The sequence below is a fragment of the Rhopalosiphum maidis genome, chromosome 2 (genome assembly GCF_003676215.2).
Source record: "Rhopalosiphum maidis isolate BTI-1 chromosome 2, ASM367621v3, whole genome shotgun sequence".
Classification (NCBI taxonomy): domain Eukaryota; kingdom Metazoa; phylum Arthropoda; class Insecta; order Hemiptera; family Aphididae; genus Rhopalosiphum; species Rhopalosiphum maidis.
The window spans coordinates 72,650,736-72,667,909 of record NC_040878.1 but is presented as its reverse complement, the minus strand read 5'-3'; the positions used below and the strand labels follow the sequence as shown (position 1 = coordinate 72,667,909).

The 17,174-nt window shown below is 29.0% G+C and overlaps 1 non-coding gene across 1 annotated transcript; it reads right to left on the bottom strand.

Moving 5' to 3' along the window:
* Positions 1-1,434: 1,434 nt before the first annotated feature.
* LOC113555328 lies at positions 1,435-1,591 on the bottom strand. The gene has a single exon (XR_003405352.1). It is a non-coding gene; the product is annotated as a U12 minor spliceosomal RNA (small nuclear RNA).
* Positions 1,592-17,174: the final 15,583 nt, after the last annotated feature.

Genomic DNA, 17,174 nt, shown 5'->3' with positions numbered 1-17,174 from the left:
TAGCAGGTGAGTGTGTGTGAAATACTGAAATATTATATATACCCAAATCATGTCAGGTACTTAACCGCAGGTTACATTAGTTTACTCGTATGATTTCTACTGCGCAAAAAGTGCCATGCAAAATACACTAGGTATTAATATATATATTTTTATAGGTAGGTTAGTAGGTAGGTTTATATTAAATAATTGATTTCGTTTACATTTTTGCCGTCGGCGCTTCGGCGGTGAACAAGTCGATAGAAGCCATCGTTTTATTATACAACACTGCTCCGTTTAAAATATTCTTTACCTCTTACATGCACATTGTAATAAATATTATACTTTTTGTTTAATGGTTTAAATAATATTATTATCACAATAACACCGTGAAAATGTTTATGATAGTAATTGATGACGGTCCATAGATGTGTAATAATATTATATTTTATTTTATTAATCGATTGCTTCATTAAGTATGTTTATTCATCATACAAACCTTTTAACAAATATTTATTTATTTATTTATTTTAATTAATACATTATAATAATATATTTACTTCGGGAAAGGAAGTAGTGTTTTATGAAACAAATAAGAGCTGCAATATTTTTAATGAAAAAGCACAGTTTTTGTGTTGTATCGATAGATATTATGTTCTAATTTACTATTATGCCTTTCACTTTACAATATATATAAATATTATTACCTCCATTTTACAAAAATAAAGATATACATAATATAGTTATTAGCCCGACTACTTGTCGTATTATACTCCATACTCGTCGCGTTTTATTCGTTGAAACTACATAATATATGAAAATACTATATTATGTTCAATATCTATACTATCTAATAATACGAAAACGTGCGCCTTTCGATGAAATACAATTAAGCAACGTTAAGCAAAAGCCCCAAATCGTACAATTTTATGCGAGACAAAACTATTTAAATGAATCCAATTCACTGGATTCGAACGTTTTGAAACGCAAGACAAAAGGTTGCAAATGCACACGAGAATCTAGTAACCACTTTTTAAGATAGTAAATCCGTGCTAGACATTGGTTATTGTCAATTTATTAATAGTATAAACTGTACAGCGTAGTGCTGTACACGACAATTAAACGATATTTATCGTGCACATCGACGAAAACACGTAAAAAAAAAATACGCGGAACACGAGCCGCTAACATTTTGGCCACCAGATAGCCCTACTTGCAACGCTGGAAATACGACTGCACCACCGTCGACGGCGTACGTCGTGCGCTATCGGAGTGTAGCTCAGGCCCAACACACGTCACACGTTTGTCGTGTAACTCGTGTACGCGTCGGTTATACGTATTTCGCAGCATCGCCAATAGCGCGAAACCGAACACGATAGGGATGGGTCGCCGTAGCTCCGACGGGCGACACATAGGACGCCCAACGGACGCGCGACAGTCGATTATCAAGCCGATCATAGGGCAGATCGCTATCGCCCGACCAGCCCGCAAAGTAGGCGGACCGGTCAAGGGGACGACCTATACCCTTCAAAAAATTTAAGGTAACAGTTCGTGACTGTCGAAGCCAAGCGTCACCAAGGCTTGTAAATTTTCCTTACTCATTAGTTTAAGGCACGATCGTCCCGCCGCCGTTCACCCGCCCTTATGCACTGTCCGTCCCGCGGCTCCGGCGCAGAGTGCACGTGCGACGCGGCGCTTTTTCGCGCGCTGGTTCGGTCGGTTCCGGATTCCGAGTGACCGCCGACCCGTCGTATCGCGTACCCGGTGCGCGCCGCGGCCGTCCGCGGCGGTACGGCGGTCCGCGTCCATTCCGCATAGCGGAAACCGACGTGTTCCGCGCTCGGTCCGGACACCGCATCGCCAATAGCGCCATCTGCCGTCGACACACCGGCGCGGTGGCGTCGCGACGAACGCGTAAATTAATCATATCATAATAATTCATAAGAGGTCGCCACGCCCGCGAGTACTGTGCTGTGACGAATTCGCGTTAAACGAATTAACAGATTTGATGTGTTTGATTATACTTTATTGGTATTGATATATTTAATATTTAGTTATTGCTAATTGACTATCCTATTATGTTTGTCTATGGGTTTCTAGAACGGTCTTAACTCTTTGTATTAAGGCGAATCCCTGAAGTTGGTTTTTTCTTTTTATTTTTCTGTAAAACTATTTGAGATAGTTAGAATGCAAATTACTACGATATAGTCGATTGTCGATGTAGGAGTAAAAATTAAATAGATTTAATTCATCAAATCTTAACACGCTTAATTTGAGAATACAAATTCCGTATACAAATAATGGTCTTACCATCATAACTTATGAGTTTGACGATAATAAATTACAATAATGTATCAATTGATAGGTACTTATATTAAAAAAAAACTCATTATACTATAATATTGGTTCTAACATAGTATTAAATGAAATAGCTATACATTTTATAACTAAACGGAGACAACAACAAATGCAGGAATGGCGTTTTCTTAAATGAATTGATTTTCGAGACAGAGTTAAAATATTATTGTATTAATTTTTGTAAATTTTAGTTTTTCATTATCGTTACGGCTTAAGTCATTTTTTGTCGTTGTCGATTTTACTACAGAAGTAAGGGACGTGTGCGACGCGAATAAATTATTGACCTTCGAAAGACAAATACTCAGAAAAATATAGGGACCTATTTTGAACCCTAATATTAGCATAAAAACGCAAACTCAAGCAGACCATAATATAGTGCACGCAATCCACGAGATTTTTTTTTTTTTGAGATCAAAAAGGTTAGAGTAAGGCTAGTCGTGTGTGGCGTGGAGAGGGTGAATTGATTAGACAGATACTCATTAATAAGCAAAATAAAAAATGACCCGCGGGAAGACCAAGGCAACGGCAACGGTGGGTGGACCGTGTGTTGAATTTGCAAAGGATCGAGAAATTTAGAGTTGGGTACATTTGAACACGGCCGACTGCAGCTGAGTCGCAATATGTTAGTAGGTATTAATAAATAAATAATATAATCAGATTAATACTATAATAATATATTGTAATGTGCCCGTTGTGCCTATACTTACGTGGGAGAGGGACAGGTGCTAGTTACTAAATATTATGGCCTGTTCATTATTATACATGTATATAATATATATATGCATTGTCTATATAGCTCTACAATGTAGGTCCTACATAGTATATTAAGTAATCGATGATGGATATTTTTAGAAAATGTCAACAAAAATCTAAGAAATATTGTTCCTTATTTTAATGATAACAAATTTTGAAACTTAATGTAGTAGGTTAGATATTATATCGAAATTAAAAGTTTAGAAAAAATAAAATATTAAAATTAACTTTAATAGGTACATCAAAACATTAAAACATTAAAATATCATGTACACCGTGAAGGCGTCATGATGATCGTTCTCGTCAATATCGAAGCTGGATTCGTAATTCACTTACTGTAAACATAAATGATAATGAAGTAACCTACCTTTAATAATATTATATTTATGCCTACAACGTTAGTGTTCTGGGAAAGTTGCATAAATCTGTTTAAATTTAAAATAATAGTTTCAGGCGTTATAGCCATACTACGCCTACACGGGCTGTCACGCGTGTTTGAAATATTGTTACTTCGATATTCAAATCGTCGTCCTTAATTCACTCCAAGGAAATACTACAGTCGAATCAGTCTTATGACTTATAGGTAGGTAGTTAATTATTCGTCAATACCCGTGAAATATATTACAGTAATACGTAATAAACAGATGTACAGATATAAGTGCTTAATAGTATTCTTTGACATTTATATGTTATTTAATAGTATAATATAAAATATAAATACATTAAACTCATTAAAATATTTATTTTTCAGTTAACTCCCACAATAGAATTAATAACCCATTTAAAATTTTCTAATAACTTATACACATATTGATATATTGGCATTAGCAGCATTAGGTAAATAAACGACTATATTATCTATTTATCTTAATTATTCTAAAACAGTGATTAAGTGATTATAATTTATAATCACCTAATGTAAATTGTGTCTTTAATCATCACTGTTGTTTCTTTTAAGTACGTAAACCTATGTTATGTGACACAGCGTCACCAGTCACTGACGATGAACATAAAATTAAAAAAGACAAATGTATACCGACAGAATTTAATTGAATATTAAGCAGGTAGTTTAGTAGGCATTATAAAAATAGCTGTCTAATTCAAGCAACATAATATTTCATTGAATCTGAATTTAACTATGGTCCGCAAAAGACACGCAAATCATAACGAATTTGAAAACCGGGGGTAACGTTGCAAACACTATAAAGGAAAATACTTACGATGTTTCAAAAAATAAAACTATAAGTTCGGCCAGTCTAGGAACTCGGAAGTCACGCGTAGAACGAGATAACCTAATGTTGTAACAGAAATATTGAAATATTGCATACGTCTACGTCCCCTAGATACCGTGCAAAAATAGACTGGATTGATCGATAGTCGCTTTATAAGTTTATATTATCATTTTTTTTTTTTTTCGGTAGTATGTACTAAATTGTCAGTATTGGTACTTTAGTGATTTATTTTATTAGTCTCAATGAACAATATATTATATAGTATGGTATCTAAATGTACCGCTAGATGGCGCGCGCCATATGGAATTAGTACCAATGTTTTTACTCTTGAAAAATAAATTGTCAAAAACAACAACAATAATAATAATAATATTATTACGTGAAATACACCGTAAGTCTAAGGAACAGTATGAAAACAATAACCTACGGCTTGGGGACTGAATAGCTATGCGGCGATTATACGTTTATACGATCAAATTTTTCCTGTCCGATATTTAATACACTTTATTTTTGTATATTATGTTAAATAACATCATACAATTATTGTATATAATATTTCAATGTGTATCGGTGTATGTATGTCGTATGTAGTACATTAGTACCAGGGGATCAGAAACGCATTGTAACGTTTCAACATTATTTTTCTCGTTTTCACCACACATTTAGACGTGATAATATTATAGAACGATGGTCAATAATGCGATCGACAAGAATTATATGAAGAAATTTTAAAATTTAGATCGGTTAAAAACTATTTATAGATAATTAATATCATATTATATATTGTGAAACCGGAACCTTGATGTACTGATAGCATCTAACTATAATCATACCTAACTGTTGTCCAATGATACGATCAACGTTAAATTCTTCATTATTTTGGGTTGACAATGTTCAGTATTTTATATCCATACAATGAAAATGAAACGGAAATTTCTCGAACTCTATACCGTTCGTTATAAAGTGCGTCAATCAGACTGTCATTACAAATATTTCGTATATTGGAAATTGAAACGAATAGATTTTAAACGGTACGATGTTGAACACAATAAGTATGATATAACATCTAAAAAATAATAATATTATTTCGTTTTGCAAAGAAAAAAAATAACTCGTTTAGCGCTTCCCTCGAACAGAATATTTCACTATTATAATACATAATATCGTTGAAAATTGATACCAAATTTACAGATGGTATATTATTCATAGTGCATTAAGATATATTATGTACACTGAATATGCGGCTGATTTTGAAATGATAAAATTTCAACAAGTATTCGAATACTCGTAGCATTTTTAAAACGGAAATAATGTAAACGTGGGTACGCCGAAACGTAAAAACGACAACGGTCGTTTTTTATCGTGCAATACTCTTCACAAGATTGCTAAAAAAGATCACATTTATGGGCGGTGCATCCCGGCATTAATACCAATTTTTTTACTTGTAAGTTTTGAGCTGACGTGCAACTATGTGTTTATTACCTACTATATTGATTTCTATACCAAATTTGACACTGAAGAAAAGTCTGTGCGTGAATTCGACTACAATACTGGTAGTTACCGTAAACCTATTTATACCTTAACGTTTGGAACAATAATATTAAAAAACTAACCTAACCTAACTTAACTATACACATTAGCACATTACCTATTTACTGATTACATTAACAGTTAACATAATAAACTTATATTTACAAATATTGAAGTATATATAATATGTATATTGTACTTGTAATATTATTTTACAGCATTAGTTATGGTTTATTATACGTCTTACACAAAAGTATTATTATACCGACCTACTGGTGACGTACCTATTCATACCTATTCAAAATGTTCACGCTTCCTACGATGCTAAATTTGCTTTTCTCTTCGCTATTATAAATTTCAATTTATAATAAATAAATTTATACTGTGAGCATAAAATAAATAGCTGTCACTCCTCCTTAAAAATACGTCTCTGGACTCTGGTAATCTGGTTTCCGTGAATACTGTGATTATTGAAGTAGACTTAACCCATTTAGTTTTTGATTATATATTTATTAAAATTCTGATTCTTAGAATTTGTAAATATTATAGTACATACTTAAAGCTTAATGCAGTGCATTTTTAAAAATATTTTATTTACAGAACTTAAGGCCTTCGCGATCTTGTGACTACTTTATCAAGGATTTATTTGGATTTTAAAAATTTACACACTACATAATAATTATGTACAATTACAATAAATTCTAAACAACTATCGTAGATGTGACCTAGGACGAGGAACCTGTGAATAATAAATCTAACCACTAAAAATTGTTTGACAGCACTAAACACGACTATATTTTTTTTTATCAAGGTTCCAAGTTTGTATCAACGGAAATTTATATGATCTCAAAAAGTATTAACATTTTTAAAAATATTAATTTCTTTATGTTATTTAAATTCATTACAATAATACAATAAAAATAATATATGTTTATTTTTCATAATTTTTTATTATCATCAATTTTAATTTTCTTGAACGATTGAATGAAAACATACCTTATAGATTTCATGTTCCTAAGTAGAATAAATTTTGGGGGACGATTAACAAGTATAGTTAATTGGATTAGTTAAGTGTTTTAAGTTTAGAGGAGGAAGATAGTGGATTTTGAGAAATACGTGTGACACTGCATCATCACATAAACTAGTATCGTAAAAATCAAAAATGAATAGTATTTTTTCAATGTCAATATTCATTATATTTAATTAAGTATAACTAATTACTTGTGTGTTGTTTTGTATACGAACATTTTATCAGTAAAATCTTTTAATTATTGTTATTTATCGTTTACACCTACACAGTTTTATGCACGTATATACGCGTTTGAATAATATTATAATATATACTCTAATATAACTTACAGGACAATAATATAATACATTATATATATATATATATTATATTTGATAGTCACTCAGATACAGAATTCACCATTTTCAATCTCCTGTACTTTTTGCTTCCCTATCATCATCTTTATAAATATATAATATCAACAATAAACATACTTAAATATTTTCATAAAAACAAAAATTATGCCACGATGATTTCAAAAATTATTAACAGCTAGTGTACCTATGCAATATAATAAGTTATGGTTAGAAGTATTACATATTAAGAAACCGACTTTTCAAAACTGTTACGACTAATTCGCCTTGAATAGTCCTACTGCTCGCATTATTTAGCTACGAAATACTCGTTATTACTTTTATTTTTAGGCACCTACGCCCAATAGGTATGGAAAAACGTTATGAAATTTAATTGGTACAAAAATTGTATACATCATTAGATCGTAATTAAAATTAATTTTTTTTTCGTGAAATAAAAAAAAGCATCGTTGATAATACGAGAAAATCGTTTCATTTAAAGTACACAATAATAATTAAGGCTTTAAATATTAGGGTATTTTCTTTAAGTGCGTATTATATTGGTTATTGATCTTTGGTCATACAATTTGTTAATTTAAAACGTACCATTTAATAGTACATAGTTAACCACAATAATCTTATTGAAATTATATTTAATATGAGTATGTATCATTAATGTATTATGTTCATTCATACAGTCTGATTAAAGCTATTGAGCATGATTTAAATAAACTGTGTATACCTATTATAATAGTTCTAGACATTTTTAACATAATTATTCTAATTATTTTCTGATTAAAACTTTTAAGCATATCATATAATGTTTTTAATCTTTTTATAATTATAATAATTGTATTCACACCCTTATTTATTCAAGTACAAATCATACTGAATCAACGCTATGCAAATTATAAATGTTTTTTTTTTTATCGTTTAATGATTTGTTTAATGTATGTATGTCTTAAATAACGAAGTGAATTAAAATTTCAATTTAATATCAGCTTAGTGTTATATTAATTGAGCAATAATATTAATTTATTTATCAATTACAATTTACCGAATAATAATATATTTTATAATTAACCTTTATATTTACCTGGCCAGGTAAGTATGGTTTTATTATACTATATCTACGTATATACTTATAATCAACTTCAAAACCTTTAATATGTATAATATGATTATATTACCCCTAAACCATTTAATATATGTCTGTTATGTCCTGTATACATGAATGTCTATTATCTGGTAATAATATCTAAAAAAAAAAAAAATAAATACGTAAATAATCACCATAATAAAATTAGTATAACATTGTACATTGGTTTAGTATTAAGTATATATGCATTACTACTAATATTATTATGAATAACCAACGTTAATATTCACACATTCAGGTATTTTTATGTATAGCACGAATCATGGTTTCATATGGACATATGATTTACCCCAGAAATATTATATTTTGTACTAGGCATATTTATTATAAAATATTTATATCTGCCACAATATTATTGATAATTAGTATTAAAATAATAAAAATCTATGTTGACGTTTTCTTCTCCTTTGTTTATTCTTGAATATTGTTTCTTCTGATAGGTACTTCGAGATGTAATATACTTAATATTATGTGATGTCTGTAGTACCCTTATATTATTATACGCATATGTATATACATAAATCAATCATATATTTTCAATACAACATAATTAGGTGTATTCTCCACTATAATATAGAGTATAGAGTATAAACTATATTATATTACTACAGATTGACTTAATTGACAGATTGACGGTACTTTAATAACAACAATAATTATGTCATAACCATGAAATTTTTAAAAGTAGAAATATTTTAGTGGTGAATATAGTTTATTGACTATACATTTTTAGCATTTAAATTCAATGTAAACGATGAAAAAATATATTAAATTGGTGATTTCATCTATTTTGGTACCTATGTTTGATTATAAAATAGGTACACTTATATTATGATATGTATGCACTCTAACACATTCTCTGCTATTAAGGAGAATAAATAAATGGTTTTACAATTTTTGAAACATATATTTTTTTTGTAAATGATTTATTTTTGAAAGTAAAATTACATTTTTTAAATATATTAATTTCTTGTTATTCTTAATGAATAATATTATTTTCTAAGAAAATCTATGAATGTATTTTTAATTTTTCTTCAAATTTAATTAGCTCTTAATAAGTACTTATATTTTGACTTACCTGTAATTACTTTACCTTACTACAACAATATTTTAAATAAAAATTGTGTAAATGATCCAAAAAAAAGTATTAAAAGATACACTATGGTGTATGCTGTAAACAGCTGTATTATCTCACATATTGTCTGCACATACTAACCACATACGTGTAAGTATAATAAACCTTCTTACACAAAAATATATAAAACGACGCAGGATATTTTATCCAGTACAATAAAAATAATTATATTATGACTGTAGGGGAAACCTGGGCTAGTTGGGTACAAGAAAAAGTTGATATTTTTTAAGCTCGAGCATTTAATTTGGTCACTTTATATATGAAAATCAGTGCATTGTATTCTAGGGTCCTTTATACCACCATATGTTTCCTTTCTTTTATTTTAATCAATTACACTGTTTTATTTGTATTCGTGTTTAAAAAAAATAATTTGTAAGAAATTAACAATTACATCATTATTTTAATATATTCTAATCAACGTATAAAAAAATAAAAATGCATGAAATATCATGTAGTATTGATGGTATTGTATTATTTAATTGTTTAACCATAATTATGTTCATACGATGCATTATTGTTTCAAAATAATGAAAAAATTATTGTTGGGGATAATTATTCTACTAAAATTCAAACATGTAGATTTGTATATTTTATAAATTATGTTATACAATAATTACATTTGCTAAGCAGACGGTTAAAAATGTAACTGTAAGTCTAAAATTGAATGAGCTAATAATACATTATAAATAAATTTGTTTTATTTTAATACTTTGTACAAGTGTAGTTTATTTGTATCTTCCTAATTGATTAAAATTAAGCTGATATCAAATTTTATAACACCTATTTGATTTTAATAAAGGTACCTGGAATTTATAATTTATTTTTTTTATTCTAAAGGATGTATGGCTTATTAATTATTATGTATTTTGTATTTTAACAATAATTTAAATAAATAAATATGTGTTGCTGAATGCGTAAATTATGAAATATAACTTAATACGACTTAGTATAAACCACCAATGGGGAAAATTGGCTTGGTTATTTATTTTTAGATTTATTTGTTTAGTCCATTATTAGTGGCGTATCCAAGAATTTTCAATAGAAGGGGAAGTTATCTTAAAAGTAATCATGCATTTCAGCTAATTATGGTGGCAGGACCAATGACGTTATATATTATGTAGAATGAAGTACGGTTTCGTGTATTTTTCATTTTATGCAATTTTACAGGGTGAATACTTGTTCTACGAATTTCAAGTCTAAGCTTGCCATACAGGTATGAGGTAATTTATATTTGTTAGAATAAATTGATGAACACTTTAATTTGTATTAGCATATGGCTGAAAATACATATTACTGACCCGCTACATATAATTTGGTTTTTAAGGGGGAAAGTGATTTGATTAGTATGTGATAACAACTCTAATATAGAGCGATGCCATAAAAAATAAAAAAAATTACAATAGAGTGGAATATAACTTATAATTTCCCTTCTCTTAGGCATTGCCTTTTACCGATTAATAATAATTAAGATGATGGGTAATTTAAATTAGTTATGAAGCGTCGTGTGCCTAACCGCTTAGTGTAGTTTGAGCTTTAAAGTAAAAAAATAGTGTAGTGGCTAACCTACAATAAGTTTAAAAGTGAACCAACTAGCCCTGATCTATAAAATACATAAATAATAATAATTAGGGGTGGGTCATATTGAGTTTTCACGAACTCGAACTTATTTATTTTTCATTATGTTTAAACTCGAATCTTATCCAAACAATCGGAGTTTATAGAAGTTAAACATAACAAATCAAAATATTTAAAATAATATAGGCGAACACCTTTAACTATTTGTACCGTTCAAAATACCCAAATTCAAACTTATAATTAACACTTCCAATGCGTTCGCAGATTTGAAGAGTTCCAGAACCCACCCCTAATAATAATACATAATCTGTAACGCAACAATAGGGACTCGAATACGTATTACGGGCAAAAAGATAGTTTTTCCGTTTACCTTGTACTGGGTTGAACCTGCGCTTGATGTAGTTCAGGAAACGTCCGGTTATCGACAGGTTCCGGTGCCTCTGCGATCGTTTCCTGCCGTCCTGATGATGATGGTGTTGTTGAGCTTGTTGCCGCGACGAACCGTCACCGCAAGGGCCACCGCTAGTTCCTACGCCACCGCCTCCACCGCCACAGCCGTCGGATCCTGCGCCACCCGCTTGCTGACCATGATGATGGTTTTGGTTGTGATGGTGGCTGTGGTGGTGATGATGGTGGTGGTGATGCTGTTGCGACGTCGATCCATGCTGGTGCTGTTGCGTCTGTTGCCGGTTGTCCCGCCGTTCTCGGCCGTAATTTTGATGTGCTACCACGCTGTACATGATGGCACCGCTGACGTAGTAGTCGTCCGCCGCGACCAAATCATTCGTTCATCGCACACGACCTGTGTGACACACGCAAATCGAGGTTTAACTATAGATATTAATTATTCGTCTTTATGGCGGGTGATATTTCATAACGATGAATTGTCGGTGTCGTCATACCGAGAATTCCTATTTTAACGGAGTGGAAAAAAATCGCCCGATTGTCCCCCGACCGATATAGTATTTTGAACTCATAAAAGGTATACTTATTTTAATGAGTTTTTTCTTAACATAAAATTGATGTTTTAAAATTTAATTTACAACGTACTGATTGACTATGTAGTAATAACTCCTAAAGGGATTAGAATAATTCTAAAAGCGGTTTTAAGTTTGTCCTATTATCTAGGTTATATTGACTTCCTTACTTTTTTAAATTTTATTTCCCTAAATCAAAGAAGAGAAATATGTATACATATATAAAATTAAAGTTGTCATATTAAAATTATATATTTTAAAGTACTTGAAACGAAAACAATACAAATTTGGAAGAATTAATCTTAACTATACTTTTTCATCTAATTGTCACATTCAAGTGACCAATTTAAATACACATTCTTAGAATTCTTATCGTTTAATTATATAAGCTGGTGTATTGGAAAAGATCTTTTATGCCGACTACAAAACTCACGAATATCTATCATAGATGGTTTTTTTACGAGTACGTCTACTCATACTATTTCACTAATGTTTGACTTGTTACAATAACACTGAGGAATGCGAATAAAACATTGAATAAAACACGACTACGGTGACTCGCCGTTTCCATTCTCCGTAATATAGACTTAAAATAATATACTTAATACCATTTAAACCAATGTTAAAAAGCATAAAGAAATAATTAAAATAAAATATTCTACTCTCCTAACTTTAAATGTAGTACAGATTTATATAGACATAAAAAGATGAATATACATATGATAAAGTTAAAGTTGATAATAAATAATGTTACATAATATAGATCATATAAGAATTTTGCACCCATCTTTTTATGGTGATGTTAAATTATTAAATATGATTAAAACTGGTTCGTTTATAGTCAATAAATATAAATCTTGATTGTAAATATGTATAAAATATAATGTTACGATTAGACGATGCTTACCGACTAAGAATATTAAATGTTTATATCAACGAATATAAAGAAATTATTATAAAATATATTTAAAAAATATTATAACATTAAATTATTCAATATTCACTTAAAAATATTTTTTTATTGTAGTCGTACAATTACTTTTACCATCGTTCTTTAATACTAAATATTCAAATACAAATATTATGATAATATCTGATTTTGTACAAATATTGTATTCATAGACGCAATGTCAATAAAAAAACTGAGGGTGTTTAATCTCTTCATTTTCCGGGCATAGCGTTGAATAGCTATTAGCTGCTGATTGTAATATTACAAAAAAAGTATTTGAGGGTGCTACTTTTAAAATTGGTGGTGCTAATACACCCTAAGCGCCCTAATATTAATTTAATTTAAATTGAAAACATAGATAAAATATAATGGGTTCTAACTATAATATTTCTGACATTTTTCATCTATTTATTAATATTATATTAGGTATGATGTAATTATAAAAAAAAATTGAATTTAAGTATTTTTATATTATATCTTATTAATACTCTACATGCCTAATACAATTTTCTTTTAGGTACACCGTAAATACTATTTAAGGTTATTAATTTATTATTATTTATTACCCGTATATTGATGGTCCATGTAATCAATATATGCGTTCAAATTTCAATTTAGATTATTTTAAGGGACATTCGTTGTATGATTATTATATTTTTATCGTTAGTGTATATCCTCAAAATGTCTTAATCCAACTAGCGACACACACACACAACATATTAACACTATATGATATTGTTTTTAATAATAACTACAATTATGTATTATTATATAAATAAAATATAATATCTGTAACACGATATCATGAATATTATGTTTGCACTATAATAGTGTATCTGCTGATCGTGTTGCTTACGGGCTGTTTGAAAATACAACGTTGTAGTTACAATATTTCCGCTGAAGGCGATTAAAAAAAGTGATCGGTCAGGTATGTGTGTGCCCGCGCGCTTGTCGCCCCCTTTACCTGTGCAATATAAGTTACCACCACAGCCGCCGCCGCCGCCGGTTCATTGTCACACAAGGACAACGGTGAAAGGCGAAATACACACACACGCGAGCGCGCTCGTGGACGCGCACCGGCGCGTGTGCAATCTTTCTGATCTCTATACTCACAAAACACTACAATAATATAATATGTACCAGAGTTGGTGCTTAGCGTTCTGTACATAATACGTTATTTTTATGACCTATAGAGAATATAATATTATTATTTAATTTAAAGAGCAATATTATATAGAGGATAAGCAAAAAAAAAAAAAAATTGCATAATAAATTTATTATATTTTAGAGCAATTTTTGTCTTACGTGCACGCGCGTTAAACAAATGTGTTAAGTAATTATCTATATAATCGCCTGAACTTGACTGGAATGCCAAAAGCAATAGGACCTCCAGTTTGTTTCGCCAAGGCCGAGCGTGTTATATATAGATCACTATTTGAATTATTTCAATAATGTCATTTTTTTTTCTTAATTACTTTGAGCCCCTTTTATCTCTTCCAAGGGTATCTACTATTAATATAATAGGAAGTACCCAATATAGAACAAATATATCGCTATCGATTATTATAGTGATATCGTTACCGTGTTTATTGAATCAAGATTTCATTTTTTTTTTTTTAGGCCATTATTTTATTTCATTTAATAGAATACTAAAAAAAAAAAATTATATGTATCTATTTTATATATTGTGAAAGTTTTGGCAAATAGCTTTTGCATTATAATAATAATTATGGTACATCTTATAAATATTTATTAATATCAAATATCATGTCTAAGTCTATATATAACTATAGGGGATTCATATATCATAGTTATAACTCAGAGTTATTAATTAGTTTAGGATCGGGAGTAAAAAGTTTAATTTAATTTATAATTTTACTAAACGATCTTGATGGTAACTTACTATATTATTTTTCTAATAATGTTGACGACATATCTATGTAATAAAATCTCGTTAATCTTGTTTAACAATTGCAATTTATCAAAAACTTATTTAGACAATTAAAAGTCTTGATCAGCAAAAATATACACACAATTTGAATATTTTTGAGAAATTACATTATTTCAGTATAAATAATAAATTTGCATTCATCCAAGACATGGAAATTGTTACAATAGTAATAACTTATAATCTGAAAATATATTTATAATATATTACAATATTAATACACACGGAAATGGAGAATAAGTGTACTTATATAATTTAATTCTTTTTCCTATTTCGTTTTTTTCAATGTTTATAATATATTGTAATTGGTATTTGAACAAGCAGATTATACGCGACTATTACAATAGATCTGTGTAGGTGCCATAATTAAATAATGCAATTATGTAATTTAAAATTATGGGTGTGTATCTCTATCTCTCTCTCTATATATATATAATTATTTGTATGTATGTGTTATCTGTTCATATAATCATATTAATTAATCCTGTGACTTATACGAAATATAAATCGTACTTATGATGTATATAATAAATTACAATTTTAAATATAAGTACATTGGACATAATTTATTCTTCCGACAGATATTATTATATTTTTGGTGTTCAATAATAATTAAAACACTAACTTTATATAAGATAATCCTAACTTATAGTAGACATATTTTGTTGACATTCGCGTATGCGTTGAATTCTCTTGACCCAATTACGTAATGTATGAACCCAAAAAAATATGTTCGCTAAATAATTTTCAATGCGCTACTCAATAAACTAGTACAAGTTTGTACAACTTATTAGACGTGGGAAGAAAAATAATAATTATTATTCGTTGTCCAATGTCGTATCTTATGTCCAGTAACGTTTTTTAATCAGCTCTAATCGTGCGCAAGCATTTACGAACTCAAATAGATAATTATTTGCTAATATTTAGTGTCTACACATATAACACATAAGAATAAATAATTGATGATAACGAATAGTTGATTTTATTATTACTTCACGTATACCTTATAGTGATGAAAAGATTTATTTATTTATTTTAAATAGGTCAAATGTAGATGCTAAATACATCGGTTTCATTTTGTCTTACATCGTCATGTTTTTTTGGAATACATTTATTGGAATAGATATAGCTGATTACAACTTAATACTACCAAAGTTAAAAAATTTGAAATGCCAAAATATTGATTTAACTGTATCGTTTATTGACAATTAATTTTATAACAAAATGCGTTTTAATTAAATTCAATTCAATTTTATAACCATTTATGAATTTGCCATAATTTATAATAATTTAAATATATACGTATTATACTTAAGAAATGTATTTAATTTTAACGATTTGAATAAATATAATGTTCAACAATAAAATCTAACGGATATAGTAAAATAATGCATTATTTAAATACTTAGGTAAATTAAATAACTAATGTTATACGCTGTGAAAGGTGTTTTCTTCTTAATATTATGTATTTATAGAACAATACTAATAAAAAATAATTGTCTTTAGAATTTATTTTTTCTTAAAACATTTAAAAAATAATTTATGCCTGAATAACCTAGGAAATAATATTCACTAAAACAAATCAAATAAAATAATTTGAAACATTTTTATTTTATTTTGTTCAAAGTTGTAATAGTATAAATTAATTATTTTAATAATACTTGACTGATATTTTATTGTTGTTGTTCTTTTTTAAGTAGTGGATCTAATTTTTTTTATCTAATTCTGTGAATTATATGCTTTAATATTATTGTAATTGTTATATAATAATTAAATTATGTGAAAGAGATAAAAATTAGAATTTTATATTGAGTTTGTTTTTATACGAAATTAAATCATTATTAATGAATAGTTATTTCTTATTAATGGATTCGAGAAAATCTCTTTAAATTAAATTGGTGGATTGAAATTAAGGGGCTTACTATAATCGGCTGTCACCAAAATTAACTGACGGGTCTTAGAAATGGCATACAGACTTTGAATTTTTTTCTCTTTTTATTAGTACAGCGATTAGTTTATTAGTATAGACACAAAATGATCATCAATGATAATAGGTAATGCTATTATTATGAACCGTTGGTATTTCCCATTGATCAATCTGAAAATTCACGGCCACCGGAGACACATTACGTGTCTATTTCACCTCTCAAACCCATCAACCGCAATTAAAATTGATTTCCACGCTATAAGCGCTATTTACAGAATATATTATTGCATAAA